Here is a 17450-nt window from a genome sequence, read left to right on the forward strand (position 1 = left end):
TTTCAGAGGAAGGATCCCGTTCCTAAGAAGATCCTATGCAATTCATGTAAGGTGACAGATCAAAGCACACACACACACACACACACACACACACACACAGAATGCATACTGTAATGCTTACATTAGTTTGGACAATTCACTTAACTGAGGACTGTGCACTTGCTTCACTGTGAATGTTATGGTTCGAGCACAGCAAAAATTTAACAGATTGAATCCAGATTTAGTAACACTTTGTGTGTTATCACACTAGAGCTGAAAGAGTAGGCAAAGAGGATGCATCCCATCTGAAATCCTGTGGCTGCCTCCTGCAGAATTCTAAAGCTTGTAGTTTAGTGAGACCCAGGAATTTTCTAGTTGAGTATTTTAAAGCCCCCCCCCCCCCCCGAACCGCTGGTTTGTGAACGTATGTCTTAGGTCACCATACTACACTGAACATCAGGACCACTTTCATGTTATCCACTCTGGGAATTTTAAGAGGAACCACCAGTTCTCAGTTGACTCAGTCCAAAAGACAAGTTCCTTGCTAGTAGGCTCATCCTGGCAACAGTGGTGGGAGACCTTTATCTTCTCCACTGTCTTCCTTATTAACAGGACTTTTCCTCATAATGGAGGAAGATAGTGGTCCTAATGCAGCTAGAACCTGGAAAGTAACTCAATAATGTGGCTGAGGTTGAGTCTTTGGGGGCTTACCTTGCTCTGCTTTAACCCGGTTTGTCTCTCTTCTTCCTTCTCCTCAGAGATATATTTCCTGACTGTTCACTTCCTCTAGTACAGAAGTTGTAAGAAACCCTTCTATTATAAAAATCTACCTAACCAAAAAGCTCTGAAAATCAGAACATAGCCAGGAAATTGAAGGATGGAGATTTTACCTCTGAAAAAGAAAGCATATCCTAGAAAATAAAGGTGCATGGCAACCCTAGCAATGCATGCAGTATCTCCTATAAAGTTCTTGGGTGGAAATAAACAGACTGAAAACCTAGGGGCCAATACGCCATGCTGAACAGCAGATTAGCCCTGAATATGGGTCACCCTGGGAGCCTTCCAGCTTCTGCTGAGGCACGAGGAAGTCACCACCTGGGTGGCCAACCTTCCTGTGATCCTCCCCATATCACAGAGGTCTCCAACCATGGCATGGGTCCTATCTATCAGCTGCCACCTCTTCTCCCCCCTCCCTTTCCAGAGTGCCCCATCACCTCATCCAACATCACTGTATGCCACAATTGATAGGTAGGGCCACCACAATTGATAGGTAGGGCCGCCACAACCAAGGGGGCTGTCCAAACATAGGATGCTGGTGGGGACAGTTGCTGTCAGTTCCATTACAGAACCAGCCCAATTGTTCCAAGAGTGTCAGAATATGGATTTTCTCCTGACTTTGGTTAACACAGGCAAGACCATATTAAGGTTGTTTTGTCCCGCATGACCCCAGATCAACTCCATGCGGCATTTGACTGCCACAGAACTGATCCACCTCTACATTGATCTAAGTAGTTGGTGTAGATGTGGTCCTGAAAACAACCTCATATTTATAATATTTATAATTAACTAGGTGGAAAAGAACTATTTGGAAATAAAAGTCATCATCACAACCTACACACTCAACACACTTTACCTCAGTGGCTAGCAGCCCCACAAGGGAGGCTGAAGCAATTGCTTTAGGCCCCAGAGCATGAGAAGTTGTGGATAATGAGAGCGTAAGACATGGGATGAATATCCAAAATATCTTGAAAATTGCTGAAATAATAATAATAGTAATAGTAATAATAATTTGATTTCTTATCTGCCTCTCGCAGCTTGAGGCAGGTTACAACATCACTAAAAACACATAATCATCTAAAACATTCTTTAAAATACACATATTAAAACATATTTCTACAAAATACATATTAGAATACACAGAGCAGAGATTAAACATAAGACTCATGTTTAAAATTCATGATTAAACTGGCTGGGTAGGCCTCCTGGAAGAGATAGGTTTTCAAATTTGTTGTAAATTCTGACAGATCGTTCCACAGTCTTGGGACAGCCGATGTAAAGGTCTCCTGCCAATTGGGACATGTTACTTGAGGAAGAAGTTGAAAAACATGTTACTTGGGGGAGAAGAATCCTGGATTGACACAAATGTTTTCAAAAAGTGTGTGTTGTGGCTTTGTATGGAAAACTGCATTTTTCAGTGCAGAAAGTAATATTTAACATTCTATTCTGTACAGAATATGTAACCTATTTCTGAGCAGACCATGTTTTCTGTGCATAATAAAAAAATTATTGGGGAGAGCATAACTTAAATCACAGACTGATAAGTCATCTTTGAGAACTGCAGTATTTTCAAATATTTTCTTATATGGTAACAAGAAAAGGGGTTGATAAAATTGCCCATTTCTTCCTTGTGAAGAAAAACAGCGAAGAAATGACAGCCTTACAGATCACACATCACAGTGCCTTGCTATTCACTCTCCAGCTATGGCAAGTTCTGAAAAGAAGCCACATGAACTATCCAGAGCATTCTGTCAACCTCTCCTACCTTTTTGAAAAGCTTTGGTGGTTGCTTTCAAGCTGAAGTAAATGCTAGGACAGGAAAAGAAGCTGACCCAGCTCTTCAAAGTAGGGCATAAGTGGGCTCCAGAGAGACAGACCAGCTGCCTTCGTGCTGCTATGTTGCAGCAGAAAAATTTCAAGCATGCAGCTTTCTATAGTCCACAAGGCCCAAATAATTTTCTCCAAGGAGTCTCAAAGAAAGATATTATAAGTGGGGTGGCTATGAAGATCGAGAGCCATGCATTGCTTTACTATACATTCAGATGAAAGTAAACATTTTCTGCACAGTGGCTATGGCACCTCTAGGAGTTGAGTATTCCCACAAGAACCACGGGGTCCCTGATCACAGAAGAGGCCTGTGATTCATTAAAAGCTCAATGACATTCCTTGCTGACTGGGGTTAACAAAACTTCAGTATGAGAGGATGCAAAGAACATCTAAAAAGATTTCTTTTGAAACTGATATATCTAAATTGAAAATAAACAGCTTTAACAACAACTTTTTTAAAAAGAGGAAAAGCCAGATGTGAATCTGAGAAATAAAGAAATCTGAAGAAGGAAAGCAAAATTTTTCATTTTTATCTTAAGTTGCCTTGGAAGCTTTTGTGTCTTTAGAACTTTAAATGAGGCGAGTAAATTTAACATTTTGGGTGAATTGGTTAAATCAAACCTCCATGTCTAGAAGCAGTGCCAAGAAGAAGACGCTAGATATGAGCAAGAGAAAAATATTAGAAAAAAATCTAATTTCAATCATGTTGGCAATCTTCCAGTTCTCTTGCCTGCTCTGATTGTGACATTCCTACCCTACAGCAAAGGTGGGGAGACCAACACCTGGGCAATTGTGGTTTGTAAGCCCTGAACTTTTCAGGATACTCCCCACAATCTTTTGCCCTTTCTCCAGATTTAAACATTTGAAGATGATTTTGGTGAATTCTTCTGTATAAAACAATAAAAACATAACTCATTGTTCATCTCTTCATTTAATTGGCAGAGTGTATATGATACTTCTAATATGGACATTTTAATATGACTCAGGAATCAAATGAATACACAACAATTGCCCTAGTTATTTTTATCTATATACTAGCTTGGATATCTGGGTTATTTGAAAAGGGCCTTGTTTGTTTTTGGATGTTTGGTCATATCAGTTTGGTAGTATGTTACACTATGTCTTAGAAAAAACTTACTCTTTCCTGTTGTTTTTTATGAATGCTCCATTAGAATATGCATAAAGATGTGGGTGAACTACAATTCCCAAAAACCTTGGATCAACCCTCCCAAAAAATCCCCCAGTATTTACCATGTTGGGTCTGTGTGCCAAGTTTGGTCCAGATCTGACGTTGGTTGGGTTGTGTTTTCTGAATACGGGTGAACTGTAACTCCCAGATGCCAAATTCAATCAGCCTCAGTTGGCAGTGTTGGGTCTATGTGCCAAGTTTGGTCCTGATCCATCATTGATGGGGTTCAGAGGGTGCATGGAATACAGGTGTACTATAACTCCCAGAGATAAAGGTCAATCACCCCCAAAGTCCACCAGTATTCCCAGTTAGCCATGTTGTGTGCCAAGTTTGGTCCAGATCCATCATCAGATAGGTTCAGCCTTCTCTGAATAGGGGTGAACTATAACTCCTGAATGTCAAGGTCAATCACCCCCAAACCCCGCTAGAATGCAAAATTGGCCATGCTGGGTCTGTGTGCCAAGTTAGTTCCAGGTCCATTGTTGGCGGAGTTCAGAGTGACCTTAGATTGCAGATGAACTATACATCCCAGTCCCTACAACTCCTATAAATCATGGTGAATTCTCCCCAAACCTCTTTCTAGTAGCTTCAATTGCTGATCAATTCCTCTGTTTGCTGTGTGCGATAGGAAAGGGTAGGGAAGGGTTAAGGGAGAGACAGTGGGTGGGGTCATGCAAATGGAGAAAGAAAGGAACCCTGGGATGTGCTCGCTGTAACCTGCAATATCCTGGGAGGGAATGACTTGGTGGCTCCTCAGCAACAGGAACTATAGTCTGTTTGTGGAGACCGGGGGCTGTCCGTGTGAGCAGGCACACATGCCACATACACACATACACATTTTCACTTTTATTATGTGTATAGATTACACCCTTGGTAGGCAACAGCAACATAAATAACTTGCCTGAGTCTCTTTGTCTTAACCTTGGTGTCTGAATCTAGATCTCCTCAATGATTTGTGGCTCAGTGGGATCTGAACTGGGGAAGGTTTCCCCATTTCTCCTCTGATACCAGGCACAAGGTTTATGAGATGACTTTGGACCAGTCACACGCATCCTACCTATAGAGATCATCAAGATTGGTTGATTTCACAACAAATTCTTGTTTGCTGCTGTGAGAAAAAATATACTGTAGTAGGTCGAAGTATCAGAAACAGGTCAACTGTTAGCCTGCACTTTAGTCAACTCTGTGAATCAATGGGACTAACATTACACATTGACTCATCATTGAACAGTTGACTGTGGGTATTCTCTTATTGTGCCCAATAATAGAAAGTACATTGTTTACTGTCAACTGAGCCCAATGAAATCCACGAATAATTATGTTTTTCACATAAGTGGACAGACAGATACATACTGTATCTTTTACACCACACATTTTTATAATATTTTAAATATCTTGGACATATTCCTAACAAAACACACAATTTGTGAAATGCCCCTAAACATTAATTTGAAACTGCCTGTGACACATTCACAGATTGTTTTCTACAGTCAGAAGCAGCAGGACCAGGCTTTTGTATTACGCACTAGATTGCAGCCTTTGATATACTGGGAACATAGAATTAGTCGTGAAGTGATGTTCCTGAGGATCACAATAAAGTTAAAATAAGGCTAAAAATAAGTATTATTATACACTCATGAATAAGTCTAGACATTTTAGTGAAAGAATCAACAACAAAAAACCTGGGCAGGATCAAATGATCCATGAGTCAGTATATGTACTGTAACACTTTTTTTTTTTTAAGAGACAATCTCCAAGCAGAGTAGCGAAAAGCTACAGCTTTAGCCCATCCTGGGAGAACCTAATAGAAGTACTGTGACCCCCTTTACTCTTTTCTGCTATAAAGTTATTTTGAGTACTTAGATGGAAAAATGGCCGCAGCTGGGGTGGCTAGTCCAGTGAAGTGATGCTAGCTCTTTCTTCTGTGTAATATGACTCTTGACTTATTCACAAGTCATATCAAAAACCATCATTTTGGACAAAAAAAACCTTCTCTCAACTTAAACATGAGGTTGACTTATATATGAATCTATATGGTAGTTTGCTTATTTTTTTCTCTATAAATGATTCAAAGAATACTTAAAAAGTACTGAAGTGCCTTTCTTTTTAAAGTGTTAAACATTTGTACACATTTACGAATAGTATTTTAAAATTCATACAGGTTTCTGTAATGTTTGAAAATAAATCTAGTGATTCATGCAAAATTGCCTCATGCTAAACTGAGTATGATAGCTTTTTTCATAATATATCTAAATTAGCTTGGTGCCTTGCCATGTATCTTAGTGAATTATGCTTATGCTAATGCTTGGTTATTACTGAGCTCATGTGTAATTAAGTAACATTAATTCTTTAGATAATCTAGATGCTTATTCTTACTATTTCATCTCATTTTTGTAATAAATTAATTATCTTAGAACAGCTCTGAAAATTATATTTGACTACAGAAACGCAGATAGGCAGATACAGATAACCTTACTTACTGGGAAATAAGATTTTTTTTTGCCCTCTCCCAGGAAACCAATAATCATTTAAAAATACAGCTTAGTATTAATTATAATCAGACAGAATATATACTGAAGTTAATTTAAATGTGATGATGTGCAAATATTTTATCCACAGTTCTTGAACAATGTTAAAGAGGGTGAATGAGCCGAAATACTTTCAGTAAGGCCACATACACACAAAAACATGTTTATTTCACATCACCTATATTATTTTCTTTCAGTCTGAAATGGAAACATTTGAACAAATATATTCTTAACCATAAATGTAATAAAAGTAAGTTAAAGTCAAAAATCTATTTCTTTTGTTGTTACTACATATATTTATCTGGGTGACATAGCACTTTTGAAGCCCATAACCATAAAACAATAATTTACAACCAAAGTTCACATTCTGTATCTGTGTCTCTGGTTTTTGTTCAGTAATTATCAGCTAGACTATACAGAATCAAGAATCATATTATGAAAATAAAACATACTTGTGCCAATGACTGTATGCCAAAAAAAAAAACAAAACAAAACAAAAAAACTAAGGCTGGGGTTTGGACAGCAAAATCCTTCAGTAATACAGTATCCCAAAATCCATTTTGTATCATGTTCCGAAATGACATGACAAAAATCATATAATAGAACTATATAGATGGAATGGACTCCAACAAAAATCCACCTTGCCCTGGGGAAGGTAATGGCAACCCACCCCAGTATTCTTGCCATGAAAACTATATGGATCAGTACAACCACAGAAATGTCGGTATACCATCAGAAGATAGGACCCCCAGGTCGGAAGATGGTCAAAATGCTACTCGGGAGGAGCAGAGGACTAGTCCAAGTAGCCCCAGATGTGATGACGCAGTTAGCTCAAAGCCGAAAGGAAGGCTAATGGCCGACGGTGCTGGAGGTGAAGGACGAATCCGATGTTCTAGAGATCAACACACTATAGGAACCTGGAATGTAAGATCTATGAGCCAGGGCAAACTGGATGTGGTTATTGGTGAGATGTCAAGATTAAAGATAGACATTCTGGGAGTCAGTGAAGTGAATGGACTAGAATGGGCCACCTCACAAAAGATGACCACCAGACCTACTACTGCAGACAAGAGAAACACTGAAGAAATGGAGTAGCCTTCATAGTTAATAATAAAGTTGTGAAAGCAGTGACTGGATACAACCCAAAAAAGATAGAATGATCTCAATTCGAGTTCAAGGCAAGCCATTTAACATCACAGTGATCCAAACATACGCCCCAACCACAGCTGCTGCTGAAGAAGAATTAGATAAGTTCTATGAGGATCTGCAGCACTTAGTGGATAACACACCAAAAAGAGACATTATTCTCATTACAGGAGATTGGAATGCTAAGGTGGGCAGTCAAATGATAACCGGGATCACAGGCAATCATGGTCTGGGACAACAAAATGAAGCAGGACGTAGGCTGATATAATTTTGCCAGGAAAACTCAATGTGCATAACAAACACTCTCTTCCAACAACCTAAAAGACAGCTTTACACATGGACTTCGCCAGATGGTCAACACTGAAATCAGATTGACTACATCTTTTGCAGCCAAAGGTGGTGGACATCCATCCAGTCGGTGAAAACAAGACCTGGAGCTGACTGTAGTTCAGATCATAGAATCATAGAATCATAGAATAGTAGAGTTGGAAGAGACCTCATGGGCCATCCAGTCTAACCCCCCGCTAAGAAGCAGGAACTTCTTATTACAAAATTTAGAATCAGACTAAAGAGAATGGGGAAAATACACAGACCAATTAGATATGATCTCACAAATATTCCCAGTGAATATGCAGTGGAGGTGAATAATAGATTTCAGGGACTAGATTTAATAAATAGAGTCCCAGAAGAACTATGGACAGAAGTCCACAACATTGTTCAGGAGGCAGCAACAAAGTACATCCCAAAGAAAAAGAAAACCAAGAAGGCAGGATGGTTGTCTGTTGAGACACTGGAAGTAGCCCAAGAAAGAAGGAAGGCGAAAGGAAACAGTGATAGGGGAAGATACGCCCAATTAAATGCACAATTCCAGAGGTTAGCCAGGAGAGACAAGGAACTATTTTTGAACAAGCAATGCATGGAAGTGGAAGAAGACAATAGGATAGGAAGGACAAGAGACCTCTTCCAGAAAATCAGAAACATCTGAGGCAAATTTCAGGCAAAAATGGGCATGATCAAAAACAAAGATGGCAGGGACCCAACAGAAGCTGAAGAGATCAAAAATAGGTGGCGAGAATATACAGAAGATCTGTATAGGAAGGATAATAATATAGAGGATAGCTTTGACAGTGTGGTGAGTGAATTAGAACCAGACATCCTGAGGAGTGAGGTTGAATGGGCCTTAAGAAGCATTGCTAACAACAAGGCAGCAGGAGACAACGGGATCCCAGCTGAGCTGTTTAAAATCTTGGAAGGTGATGCTGTCAAGGTGATGCATGCCATATGCTAGCAAATATGGAAAACACAAGATTGGCCATCAGATTGGAAAAAATCAATTTATATCCTCGTACCAAAAAAGGGAAACGCTAAAGAATGCTCAAACGTCCATACAGTGGCACTTATTTCCCATGCCAGTAAGGTAATGCTCAAGATCCTGCAAGGCAGACTCCAGCAATACATGGAGCGAGAGTTGCCAGATGTCCAAGCTGGGTTCAGAAAAGGCAGAGGAATGAGAGAACAAATTGCTAATATCTGCTGGATAATGGAGGAAGCCAGAGAGTTTCAGAAAAACATCTACTTCTGCTTTATTGACTATTCTAAAACCTTCAACTGTGTGGATCATAATAAACTATGGCATGTTCTTGGTGGCATGGGGATACCAAGTCACCTTCTCTGTCTCCTGAGAAATCTGTATAAAGACCAAGTAACCACAGTAAGAACAGATCACGGAACAACAGACTGGTTCAAGATTGGGAAAGGAGTGCGGCAGGGCTGCATACTTTCACCCTCCCTATTCAATTTGTACGCAGAACACATCATGCGACATGCGGGGCTTGCGGAATCCAAATTGCTGGAAGAAACATTAACAACCTTAGGTATACAGATGATACCACTCTGATGGCCGAAAGCGAGGAGGAGCTGAGGAGCCTTATCACCAAGGTGAAAGAAGAAAGTGCAAAAGCCGGGTTGCAATTAAACGTCAAGAAAACCAAGATCATGGCAACTACACCTATTGATAACTGGCAAATAGAGGGAGAAAACATGGAGGCAGTGACAGACTTTATATTTCTAGGCGCGAAGATCACTGAAGATGCAGACTGCAGCCAGGAAATCAGAAGACATTTACTTCTTGGGAGGAGAGCAATGGCCAACCTTGACAAAATAGTGAAGACCAGAGACATCACACTGGCAACGAAGGTCCGCATAGTCAAAGCAATGGTATTCCCCATAGTAACCTATGGATGCGAGAACTGGACCATAAGGAAGGCTGAACGAAGGAAGATAGACACTTTTGAACTCTGGTGCTGGCGGAAAATCCTGAGAGTGCTTTGGACCGCAAGAAGATCCAACCAGTCCATCTTCCAGGAAATAATGCCCGACTGCTCACTGGAGGGAAGGATATTAGAGGCAAAGCTGAAGTATTTTGGCCACATCATGAGGAGACAGGAAAGCTTGGAAAAGATCACGATGCTGGGGAAAATGAAAGGAAAAAGGAAGAGAGGCCGACTAAGGTCAAGATGGATGGACGGTATCCTTGAAGTGACTGGGTTGACCTTGAAGGAACTGGGGGCGGTGACGGCCAACAAGGAGCTCTAGCATGGACTGGTCCATGAGGTCACGAAGAGTCGGAGACGATTAAACGACTGAGCAGCAGCACTCAGACTGGCAGCATGTATTTGTCCATAGCAGTGGTTCCCAAAATTTGATCTTCCAAGTGCTTTGGACTTCTGCTCCCAAAATTCCGAATAGCTGGCAAGCTGGCTAGGATTTCTGGTAGCTGAAGTCCAAAAACAACTAGAGGACCAAAGGTTGAGAACTACTGGTCTATAGAGTCTCAAATTGTCTGGGTCCAAGTTACTCATGCAGGAAGGAGCTTTGCATCTACAATAGAATCAGATGCATGTGCTGTTAGGATTAAACTAGAATATCCTGATAGGGCTAGGAAAAAAGCTTGCCTGAATCCTTAGAAAATCACAGCCTATCAGTGTAAAAAATGTTATGACAGAATTGTAGAGTCGGAGGAGGCCTTGGTATCCTAAAGGTGCCAGATCCCACTTGAACTTAAAAGCTAGACAGTCAGCTCTGGTTAGTAGCTGGATGGGAGATTGCCAAAAAATACCTTGTTCTGCAAGTTTCTTATAGTTTCTGAAGCTGCAGAAAACAACCTCCTCAAAATGACAATTTTTCAAATATTTAATTACTAGCTGTGCCCGGCCACGCGTTGCTGTGGCAAAGTGGTGGTGGTATTGGTTAAAAATTGTTGTGTAATTTTTATTTGACGTTATTTGCACTTTTTAATTAATTTTATTGTAAGTTATATTTTTATTTATTATATTTTATTATTTTCTTGTATTATTTTTAGTTATTTTCTGTTATTATAGTATTTTATTGTATTAATTTTTAGTGTTTTTTATTATTTTTTATTGGGTTGCTAGGAGACCAAGTTGGAGGAGCTTAGCCTTCTAACTGGCAGCAGTTGGATAAAAGCAATTATTCCTCTCTCTCAAATTAGGACTTTATTTTTCTTTTCTTTTTGTTGTATCAACCTAGAGGCGTGGATGATGGGTTGTGTTGTCAAATTTCGAGGTTGGGGGGCCTGTAGTTTTGTTGTTTTGTGGGTCGCCGTGATGCCATCACTCTTTTATATATATAGATAGCTATCCTGTCATCTCTTAATCTTCTTTTCTCCAAGCTAAACATACCTAACTCCTAAGTTCTTCCTCATAAGGCATGGTTTCCAGAACTTTGAATATTTTGGTCAACTCTCTCTGATACATCACACCTTGTTAATATCCCTCTTGAATTGTGGTAACCAAAACCTGGACACAGCATTCTAGGTAAGGTCTGACCAAAGCAGAATAGAGTAGTACTATTATTTTCTTCAATATAGACAGTATACTGCTATTGATGCAGCCTACAACCACACTGGCTTTTGAGTCATATTCAGATTGTATTTTGTTAATACAGTAGAGTCTCACTTATCCAATACTCGCTTATCCAATGTTCTGGATTATCCAATGCATTTTTGTAGTCGATGTTTTCAATAAATCATGATATTTTGGTGCTAAATTCGTAAATACAGTAATTACTACATAGCATTATTTCGTATTGAACTACTTTTCCTGTCAAATTTGTTGTATAACATGATGTTTTGGTGCTTAATTTGTAAAATCATAACCTAATTTGATGTTTAATAGGCTTTTCCTTAATCCCTCCTTATTATCCAACATATCTGCTTATCCAACGTTCTGCCGGCCCGTTTATGTTGGATAAGTGAGACTCTACTGTATTTCTAGATCCCTTTTGCATGTACTGTTATCAAGCCAAATGTCACCCATTCTATATCTAAGCATTTCAATTTTTTATGCCCAAGTTTACACTTTCCGTGTTGGAATTTATTTTGTTAGCTTTGGTTCAGCTCTCCTATCTGTTAAAAGTTATTTTGAATTTTGAAATTGCCCTCTGGAATATTAGCCACTTCTACTAAATCGGTATATTCTGCAAATTAGATAAGCATAGTCTCAATTCCATCTTCATTAATAAAGATGTTGAATAGCACTGGGCCCAGAACAGAACTCTGCAACACCCCATTAGTCAGGATAAAGAGAAGCCATTGTTAACACTTTTTGGGTTCCATGATTTCGCCAATTACAAATCTACTTAACAGTAACATTGCCTCTAGACCACTTTTTACTAGCATTTTTTTTTTTGCAAGAATATCACGGAGAACCTTGTCAAAGGCCTTACTGAAATAAATATATGCTACATCCACAACATTCCTTTCATCTACCAAGCTTGTAACTTTACCAAAAAGGATATAATATTAGTTTGGCATAAGTTGTTTTTTGAGAAACCCACGCTGACTTCCAGTGATTATGGCATTCTTTTCTAAAAGCTTAGACTGTTTTATGATATGCTCTAGAATCTTTCTAGATATTTATGTCATATTGACTGGGTGATAATTGCCTGGGTCCTCTTTGTTACCCTGCCTAAAGATGGGGACAACATTTGCCCACCTCCAGGCTGCTGAGACTTCAATTTTCCAGAAATTCTCAAAAACTAATGCCAGCAGTTCTGAGATTACTTCTGCTAGTTGTTTAAAGCATCCCTGAATGTAGTTCATCTTGTACTGGAGAATTATACTAATTTAGAGTCACCGGGTATTTCTGAAGTGCCTCTATACCTATTCTATTTTCCCCAGGTTGAACACTATATTTCATAAGGAAGAACGAAGTGACAAAGTTGTTGAGTGTAGTCAGCTCTCATCATATGCTCCAGGCAGTGACCCTATTATTTCCTGGTTCTTCCTTTTACTATGGACATGGCAACCCCCCCCCCCCCAAAAAAAATTCTTGTTTTTGACCACTCTAGCAAGCCTGAGCTCATTCTATCTTCAAATGAAAATGGAAGAATGCAGAAAAAGTGCAAGTCACTTGTTTCCCCACTACCACTTTTGTGGATCTTAAACAATGAAAGAAATAATCAAACATCGTATCCTTAATAGTTTCTCTTCGAATCTAATAAAAGTGTCAAGAGCCAGAAGATCCTTTTTCTATTATTGTTAAATCTCTTCCCGACAGGGTAAAGAAGATGTGGTGAGGTGTGTGAGAAGTCCAGCTAATTCCCTTCAATAGGTCCAAGGAACAACTACCAAGCAAATACTTTTTTCTACATCAAAATAAGAGAGGTTAAAATATATTAATGAGATGCTTCTCTCCACCACCAATATAATCAATAGCTGTAAAATTATTCTCTGCATGAGAGTTTTACAGCTATGATGTCAGAGAATTACATTTATTGGAGGAAAAATTTACATTCAGAAGTCTGCAACTGACAAATGCAGTTAATTGTAAGTGCTTTCTTGGAATGCTAGAACTAACAACTTGTTGATTCTGCCAACACAGAAATCAAGAGTCTGACTAGAAAAATAAATACATCTAATGTAAGTTATATTGATAATATAGAAAAAGACAAGTAAGACCCTAGAACCAGAGGATCTAGAATTTTGTTTTCAGAAACCATGCTGAATCTATCCTAATCTATTGCTTCCAAATATGTGCAATACTTTTGCAATACTTTTATATTTGCAGACACTTGCAATACTTTTATATAATCTATTGGCTCAATGAAACTTTGCTGGAGGCAAGAAACTTTGGAAAATATATCTGGCTTTTTTATTCTAACAGAATATTACCACTGAAATTCTACAGTGTTAGAATGTGTTTAATGAAGTCACTGGGGGATGTTTAAACTAGGAAAACTCTTCACTGGGGAAAAAATAAGCTGCTGAAGCTACGGATTCAGTATTGTAAATATGAACCAATGCATCTGAAATTGTTTTGCTTAAACAACTTCAGGTGTGTTTTACTATCTTTTGCAGGGCACAATTTCTATAGATGAAAGAGATTAAAACTGATGTTTGCTCTTCATCAAATAACTTGAATCAAGTTACGGTATTTGCTGATGTGCTCTTTTTTTTCTTCGTGTCAGGAGCGACTTGAGAAACTGCAAGTCGCTTCTGGAGTGAGAAAATTGGCCATCTGCAAGGACGTTGCCCAGGGGATGCCTAGATGTTTTGATGTTTTACCATCCTGTGGGAGGCTTCTTTCATGTCCCCGCATGGAGCTGGAGCTGATAGAGGGAGCTCATCCGCGCTCTCCCTGGGTGGGATTCGAACCTGGCAGCTTGCAGATCAACCTTCAAGTCACAAGGCTTAACCCACTACTCCACCAGGGACTCCTTTTATAGTGCTGAAGTGCTAAAATCTCGTGGAATTGTTATGAATATGCTACTGCTAAGAAAATTAAAAATGTCAGAATATAATAAAACAATCAAGTTCTTAATTAACTGAACATCTTTAAGGGAAAATTCCAGGGATGTAAACAGATTATACTAACTTGAAGTCTTGCAAATATTTTAGTCAACATCACTCTAAAATAGTTGCAATTAAACATGCAATTTTCTATCCTTCAGCCCTGAGAACAATATGGGATGGCCCAGGCCAAGCTAAGCATGGTTAAGTCCCAATGAATTTAATGAGAGAAATTTGAAGACATGTTAAGTTCTCTTTAGAAACAGATGGGCCTTCATCTGCTTAAGTCTGGCAATGTATCACTGATGGAGGATATTAACTGAGGAGACACAGAATATGAAATACATTTTAACATGTCTTTAATTAGAATGGATTAAACTTCTATTTTCCATGGAGGCACATAGACCTTAAAATCAAAATTGTGTCACAGTTCTTGGACAGCAAGCACATTCTTAGCACTGGCTGTAATGCAGATGCTGATTCTGTGCACAAACAGTACTATAGATAGAAATTTACACTGGAAATACACTTCATATATGTATTGCTCTCACTAGCTCCTATTATTACATTACAAGCATTATACATAACGAAACAACAGCTAAAATTGTAACTATGTTGTAATGTTCAGAAATTATAGCAGATATACCAAATAAATTTGCAACTATATCATTCAATTGGTAATGTATTATTATGTAGGTACCATAACCATAATTAACTAGCTATAGGTCACATTAGTAATAAATCCCTGAAACTAAATGTATACTCTGTCAAACCATTTCCAAATGGATCAGTCAGAATTTAGAAGCTTTTTAATTAGGGAGAAATTTATGCAATGCTGTATGTAATAATTAAGAATCAGCTCTTCAATAGTATTTTTGAACATCAGCAAAAATTAAAATATTGAACAACATTACTGGGTCACTGTAGTATGTCAATGTCAAAATCAACACATAGCTAAAATTAAGAGGTTAAAGATATCTTACATCTTACAAAGTGTTATGATCTCAGAGCTGGAATCATTATCCAAATATAAAATCAATGAGCAAAAATGCCTAATTCAACCATTTTTGGAGTGCACATTCACTAATTGTGATTTATACTACTGTAAAACTTTTTGTCTTTTTCCACAGTTTTACAGCAAGGTCAGTGGTTTCACAGTTACACAAAAACTGCTCTTCTGAAATGGCTGGTTTATTTATTTCATTTTGTGCCTATATTCTATCTCAACATTTGTTTTAATACATTTTTATTTGTTTTAACTAGTGAAGAGTTTAAACATATATATTAACCCTTTTGGCAGTTTAAAAAATAATTAACAATTACTTGTTTGAAATCTTAATTATTCTAATATGTTTGAAATGGATTTTTTTTAAATATATGGTGCCCTGAGAGCTTGCAAAATTAAGTGGAACAGAAATATTTTAATAAAATTAACTAAAAGAGTGACCAGAATAAAATGTACAATCACCCCACAACATACAATTAGCAAATGCATAACTTTACCACTGTGGAGTATCACAGATCCCCACAGTTGATCTAGGTCCTTCGAAAATGGATAGTAAAAGATGAAAACCTCAGAAACAATACAATGGGGGAGAAAGTCAAAACCAAGTGAGGCAATATGAACCTCAAATCAGACCCAGTGATGTTTCCCCCTGTACTCTTTTGGAGACAGCCAGAAGACCTAGGAAGCCAGCAGCCAATCTCAAGACCGGAGGAACACTCTGGCCCCACTACATACACCAGGAGTGGGCAAATTATAGCCTGTGGACTACATGCTGCTCTTGAGACTTCTAAGTGTGACCCCTGAACCTCGCAGAAGCCCCAAGACATTCACACACACACACACACACACACAGAAATTTTGGCACTGTTTTGGGGGTATTTTCTCCCCCAGATCAGCTAAAATCTGACCAAACTACTATGGTTTGCTTCTCCTAATCTTCCAAAGCTACCCACCCAGTTCTCCTAAATACCCCTTTCTTCTTGTGCAGTCTCCCATCCCAACCTATATGAAAAGTGAGACCAAGAATCACTGAGGGAGGACCTGATGAAGAAAGGGAAACTATCTTGTAGTCAAGTGAAAAACTCAAAAGAGAAGTTGTCGCACCTATGCAGTCTGAACCTTATGCCTAGGATTTATTAGTCCCATCTCTTAAAGGCCATCATGTAGCCTGATTTGGCCATGTCTGCATATCCTACAAGATCCCTCACCTACCTGAAGAAAGTGATCTAGAAACCCATTCCCAATCCTGGCCCTTAGTCATGAAACTGCTTACATGTCCAAGGGGTCCGAGGATGACTTTCTTGCATTTGGAACCAAATTCAGCTGACATGTAAGAATTATAGGCATGTGGTCTTGCAACAACTTACAGGTTTGGGAAATAGATTTCATAACAACTTACTATCAAGATTGATGTGCTTCAGAGTTCTCAGTCTACCTTGGGGCCAGAACTTTAGGAACCTTATAGTCATTCAATGTTCAGTCTCACAGACATTAATCCTGTTTATAAATGCCCAATTGTATATGCTGACTACAATGTAGGCATTTTCCAAGATGCAACTCCTTCTTCATTAAAGATGCAAGGGGAGAAAAATCCACTAAACTGTCTGTATATCGCAAACCCTACTAAATGTAAAGGTCAGTCACATGATTGCTTGATTCTATCAAGCAAGGAGATAAAATACAAGAAAACAATTATATAAAGTTAAAATATAAAGCTGTAAACATAACCTTCCTCTTTGAGTCCTTCCACATAGCTGTATAAAATCCACATTGAACTGGATTATATGGCAGTGTGGACTCCGATAACCCATTTCAAGCAGATATTATGGATTATCTGCCTTGACATTCTGGTTTATATGGCTGTGTGGAAGGGCCCTTCATCTCTTCTCAGAGATGTTCCACTCTGTTTCAATGAGAATTACTTCCAGGTGTAGTTGCAGCTTTACGAAGTCACATTAAAATTATCTTAGGGGAAATAAAAACATTTGGAGCCACACTCTTCCACTCTAACCACTGTAGGAACATAATAAATGCCTCTTTTCCTTGAAAACAGATGGTGAAGTCAAGAAGATAATCTTGTATAGTCACTTGTTCAAATCTGATAAGACCTAATGGAAAAAGGAAGACCTCTTAATGAGGCTGCATGTGAAAAGTGTTCAGAGACAATACAGATAGTCCCCGAATTGC

At 38.7% G+C, this 17450-nt stretch overlaps 1 protein-coding gene across 4 annotated transcripts in view; it reads right to left on the bottom strand.

Annotated features, from left to right (window-relative positions):
- rarb (retinoic acid receptor beta) overlaps positions 1–17450 on the bottom strand; it is a 436563-nt gene that overhangs the window by 114213 nt on the left and 304900 nt on the right. The gene's annotated exons all lie outside the window — the stretch shown is intronic.

This window comes from Anolis carolinensis, chromosome 6 (genome assembly GCF_035594765.1).
Source record: "Anolis carolinensis isolate JA03-04 chromosome 6, rAnoCar3.1.pri, whole genome shotgun sequence".
NCBI lineage: Eukaryota > Metazoa > Chordata > Lepidosauria > Squamata > Dactyloidae > Anolis > Anolis carolinensis.